Source organism: Rousettus aegyptiacus, unplaced genomic scaffold, assembly GCF_014176215.1.
Source record: "Rousettus aegyptiacus isolate mRouAeg1 unplaced genomic scaffold, mRouAeg1.p scaffold_m13_p_9, whole genome shotgun sequence".
NCBI classification, from domain to species: domain Eukaryota; kingdom Metazoa; phylum Chordata; class Mammalia; order Chiroptera; family Pteropodidae; genus Rousettus; species Rousettus aegyptiacus.
This window is the reverse complement of record NW_023416312.1, coordinates 57,738,936-57,745,094: the sequence shown is the minus strand read 5'-3', so window position 1 is coordinate 57,745,094 and position 6,159 is coordinate 57,738,936. Positions and strand designations below refer to the sequence as shown.

The following is a 6,159-nucleotide window of genomic DNA, read 5'->3' as shown; positions in this document are numbered from 1 at the left end:
CCTGCCTGCAAGCGCTGGTGAGTGCCCATTCTGAGTTTCCATCAACCTTGCTAACACCATTCTTGCCTCACCCTGGTGATTCTCTGACACCTTGCCTCACTCAATTTACATGCCTGACCTGTACCTCTTTCAGAGACTAATCCACACAAGTATCCAGCCTGGGCCCATGTTTTTGGCTTTGTTGAAATCTCTCAAACAAGCAGTGGCAAGCCTCGGTGTGAACTGTACCTTTTGTAAAGTAACTCCACGCTTGTATCTAGTGGCAGCCAGCCTCAGTTCATAGTATAACCACTCTCAGGCATCTCCAAGCCCATCACAGGTAGTTACCAACCACAGATCACATATCAGGTGGCCCTAGGCCAGACACAAGCAGTGACTGAGCTTAGTCTACACCAGAACCCCTCCCAAGAGACCCTAGAGCCAATATATCCCATTTCTGGCTTCAAAACACACCAGAGCCTCCACCTTAGTAGCACCATAAATAGCACACTCAAAGGTGGACTTTCTAGGCACCAGAGCCCAACAAAAACAAATTTTGCTTTGTGGCTTTAGCCTCCACACAACGGCTTGTCTCCTATAGTCATGGCCAATCCTCACATTCAGTCACCCTGAAGGTCATTTCTCACCCAGTGACATACCAATAGCAATTAAGGCTCAATAACAACAGGGCAGCACACAGGACCCACACAAGTGAAACACCAAGAGCACCCTGCTCAAGTGAACAAGGAGAGTGGTCCATGGGGCTCCCATAGGATACCTACTATGTAAGGGCGCTATGCCAAGCCTGAGAGACATTGCAGATCTGCCTTATAAATAGAAACAAACACAGAGAGGCAGGTAAAATGAAGAAACAAACATGTCCCAAATGAAAGGACAGGAAAAAATTCCAGAAAAAGAACTAAACAAAGTGGAGGCAAGCAGTCTATCAAATGCAGAATTTAAAACACTAGTTATTAATTCTCAGTGTACTAGGGGAAGAGTACACATTGGTAATTACATGTGTAATTACGGTTAATTAAATAATACACACTATCACACACAAAGTAAAAAAAATAATGACAATAACATAAATGTGGGGGGGTAAATATGGTAGTAATTTTAGAATGTGTTTGAATTTTAGTGACCATCACCTTAAAACATCCTGCTATAAATATAGCTTGGTATGTATTAAGCACACGTTAACGACAAACCAGATATCTATAAGAGATATACAAAAATAAAGAGAAATGAATCCAAACACAGCACTACATAAAATCATGAACATACAAGGAAGAGAGCATGAGAATAACAAAGGAACAGGTAAGAACTACAAAAATATCAAAAATAACTAAAATAAAAAGGCAATAATTGCATTCCTATCATTAATTATTTTAAACATAAATGCATATAATATTCCAATCAAAAAATGAATGAATAAAGAATAGGTGGTATGCACACACACACACAATGGAGTATTACTCAGCTGTAAAAAGAATGAAATCATACCGTTTGTAACAACATGGATGAAACTAGAGGGTATTATGCTAAGTGAAATAAGTCAGACTGAAAAAGACAAATTCTGTATGATTTCACTTATATGTGGAATCTAAATATATATATATATATATATATATATATATTATACACACACACACAAAACAGAGAGACTCATAGATACAGAGAACAAACTGATGGTTCAAGATGAGAGGGGGTCTGGGGATAGGTGAAAAGGTGAAGGGATTAAGAAATACAAATGACAGTCACAAAATAGTCCTGGGGTGTAATGTACAGTTTAGGGAATATTGTAATAAGCATGGTGTCATGTGGGTACAAGACTTACGGGGAGATCACTTGTAAGCTATACAAATATCCAACCACTCTGCTGTACACCTAATATAATATTGAATGTCAACTGTAATTGAAAAATTTTTTAAAACTTAAAAAAGAAAATGTGTGTTAAGCATTCTGTCTAGTTAGAGATGCATAGTAAATATTCAGTAAATATAGCTATTATTTGTGTTTATACTATTGATATTATTTAAAATGTTCACAAGCAAGCTTGAAAGGCTTTGATCAATGGGAAAAGCAGTTTTCAGTAATTAAGATATACTCAACTTTAAGTTAAAGTCTGCTCACAGACCATGCAAACCGCAGATGTCCACTCTATCACCCATTCAAGAGAAGATGTTATCCATTAAAAAAGACAACTTTGCTTCATTAATAACACCTGTTGGGCCACACTGCCTTTACCTAGTTTTGGTGCAGAGTCCTTTCAGGAAATACCTGTGTATGCCCTATCACAAAGCATTCTGTTTCTAGCTAAAGTACCAGCAAAGAAGAACATGAGATTTAAGTAGTCTATTCAGGACAATGATTCCTGAGTCTCTTCATTTTCAGGAAACGTGACAAGCTGCAGTTAAGTCAGAGACTTTCTAATGTCCATGCTTACATGTTCTACCCTTACTGGGGAAATTTGAACCCAGGGGTTGATATTTTGAAATTGCCTGATGGTTGCATGGAGATCGCACAAGACTACAAAACTGACTGAGTTTAGTTGCCAGATACTGAATTGGGCAAGTGTACTTGATTCATTAGCTAGAATTTTGAGGGTCTCTTATAACTGCTTCTCCCATAATCTTTTGCATGTTTTACCCTCAATAAGTGACCTTAATAAATCAAATCACCTTATTGGTCATAGAACAAATGCTGTGGACTGTTTCCTTATGAATATTTCACCTTTGCCATGAGCCACAAAATGTGGTCCAATAATCATCAAAAAAGGATAAGTCAGGTAGAATAATTTAGTAGTGAAGGACAGCAAGTAGAAATGCATTAGTAACCAGGAGACCAAAGAGAATTTCTTGGGTAAGAAATTCTCAAAAGGATCTGAACTCTTCCTGTCATGTTACAAAATGACCTCAGACTGTACTTATACAGTCTGGAGGTGGCCTAAGATATCTAGAGGGTAACTAATTGTCATTTATCTGGTATGTTTATTATGTTTTTTTGTAGACTTATTAATGGCATTGTTCTGTTGCTATCTGGAATGTACACCATCTGTATACAATTATACATTTTTGTGGTTTAGTTATTTTACTTATGCATTTTAAGTACATTATTTTATCATGGTTTTTTAATTGTTCAATTATTACTCTGTTCCTGCTTTTGTGTCTATGGCATAGCAGCCTTGGAATATTAGAGTAGGAGGGACCTAGTCTCCCAACCCTAGAATGCACTGCTTCATAGTCTACTCATTTAGACATCTTTGACAAATAACATCTGTGAAAAATGGAGTTTCAACAGCCTTTCTAATCACTGTTTCTTAGTTACCTGGAAATACCCACAGCTTCTGGGCACTGAGTGTTCTCTTTCTACTACACTAGGCAGCAGACTGCCTCCATGGGCCAAGTGATCCTCCGACAGAGGAAGGGCACCAGCTCAATGATCTGCACACCCATGAAGCACTGCAAGGGTGCCGCACGTCTGTGCACCATGGACTTCCCCAAGCTGCACAGCTACATCAAGGGCATCATGAAGGATATCATCCATGATCCAGGCTGTGGCACACCCCTCATCAAGGTGGTCTTCTGGGATCCATACCGGTTTAAGAAGCGGATGGAGCTGATCATTGCTGTTAAAGACATCCACACCGAACAGTTTATGTACTGCGTCAAGAAAGCTCAGCAGAACATTGGCAATGTTCTCCCAGTGGGCACCATACCCGAGGGCACCATCATGTGGTGGCAAAGCCTGGCAACCAGGAAAAGCTGGCCTGAGCCTCTGGGAACAAGGCCACCATCATCTCCCACAACCCCGAGACAAAAAAGACTCTAATGAAGCTGCCCTCAGACTCCAAGAAGGTCATTTCCTCCACCAACAGAGCTGTGGTTGGTATAGTAGCTGGATGTGGCCACATTAACAAGCCCATCCTCAAAGCCGGCCATACCTACCACAAGTATAAGGCAAAGAGGAATTGCAGACCACGTGTGTAGGGTGTGGCTATGAACCCTGTGGAGTATCCATTCGGAAGTAGCAACCACCAACACATAGGCAAAGCCTCTACCACCTGCAGAGATGCCCCTGCTGGCCACAAAGTGGGTCTCATTGCTACTCGCTGAACTGGACATCTGCGGGGAACCAAGACTGTGTAGGAGAAAGAGAACTAGAGCTGAGGGTTCTCCTTCTGTCACTAAAAACAAAAAAAAATAAAGAAAAAAATGAAATACCCACTGAGTCCTGATTCCAATAAGATATTCTAATAGTAAATGTCATACTACTTTTCATTGTGAAAAAAAAAATGATGACTCTGAGCAATTAATAGTCCAATGTTGATTTCCAAAAAACAAACAACTAGAAAATGACTATTCTCAGATGTGGTAAACCTCTGTTTTTAAGGTTGGGAATAATTACAGTCTTTTCCAAAATTTTTGGTAAAAATTTATAGAGATAAAAAATGCTTCTAGCATTTAAAAAATCAACTGAAATTTGGTTGAACTTGATAAGCATTGTCTTTCTATTTTCTTATATTTGAAGAGCATCTCCTGGGGAATATTGAAGAAGAATGAGTTAACTTGGACTTTGTCAAAATTAATTGAAAATTATAGTTTCCAGATGAGCACCACTAGAAAAGCTTATTGAATTATAACTGCATTATTGTTTTCATCAAATTTATAATATCTCAACATTTCTAAAATATATATATATATATATATATATATATATATATATATATATATATATATGGCATCATGGTCTAATTAATAATTATGCTAGTTTATTCTCTATTCAAAAGTGAAAAAAATATATGTATTTACTATATATTTGTATTAAATATTATTACTATGTATCAATTCTTCATCAATGCAATTGGTTTTGTGGTTGTCTTTTTAGCATGGGCCACACAGCAAGAGATAAGTGGCAGGTGAGCAATCGAAAGTTCATCTGTATTTGCAGCTGCTCCCCAGCGCTAGCATCACTGTCTCAGCTCCACCTCAGATCATCAGGCATTAGATTCTCATAGGAGCACCAATCCCTGGTGCCAAAAAGGTTGGGGACCACTGCCCTATAGTATTTCTAGTACTTGAAATGTTGCCTGGCACATAGTTGGAGCCTAATAGATTTCAATAGAATGAATGGAGATTCTTATAGTTCTTTATAATAACCATTGTACTTAGCACCATAGTAGTAGTCAGTAAATGTTTGTTGATTATTAGATATTTGGAAATAGCATAAGTAGGTTAAAGTTATCTCCTCTGTATGGTGATGTTAATACTGAATTTGTTAGTTATGATGATACTACATTCGTTTCCTATTGTTGTCTAAACAAAGGCTGAATCTCTTTCTCGAGTGCCAACTCTAATAATGTGTTCTTGCTGTTCCACTAAGTCCCTGAAACAAATGTAGCCCATTTTTCAATTTGTTTTATCAACATGTAATATTCAGAGGAGCCACATACTGTATGTGACCAGTAAATCAATGCTGCTAACAGATATACTACAAAAGCAATACTTAATGCTGGAGAGGACCAAGAAAGAGTAAAGCAAAAAAAAAAAAAGATAAAGAAAGAGAAATATAATCATTAAGCAGTTTGCATAGTAATGAAGAATAAAGTGGGTAATAAAAACCTGGTTATTTACTAGGTATCTGAGTGTTAAAGTGGGAAGGGTGCTAGTTTGGAAATCAGATGATCTTAATTTGAATCCTAGCCCTCATACATACTAGTTGTGTGACTCCAGCCAAATAACTTAATCTTTTGGATCTTGTTTCCATCACTTTAGAAAATGGGTAGTAATAGCTTCATGTACTACAATGAGTAGCAAATGAGATCATGTATATGCAAGTCCATGGACAAGTACATTTTATTTAATCGTGAAATTTAATTTCAGATAATTTTAAATTTAACTTTTTTATTACTGTCTATTAGGCTTTGCCACTTACTTTGGTAAGTTATTTAACTGTCATGGGCCTTAGTTTCCTCATCTGCAAGCGGGCATATTTATATATACCTAATTGGATTTCTGGGAAATTACCTTGTGCATTACCTTGAATGGTGCTTTAATGCATAAGTAATTAACACATGTAAAGTATCATTGTTATGACGGCTAATGTGTGTGTGTGTGTGTGTGTGTGCATGTAAGAATGAGGACAAGAACTTGCATTATAAGAACTTGCATCAGAGAC

General features: G+C 37.6%; 1 pseudogene; it reads left to right on the top strand.

Annotated features, from left to right (window-relative positions):
- Window positions 1–3,378: 3,378 nt before the first annotated feature.
- Window positions 3,379–4,145, top strand: LOC107521304 (annotated as a pseudogene).
- The last annotated feature ends 2,014 nt before the right edge of the window (window positions 4,146–6,159 follow it).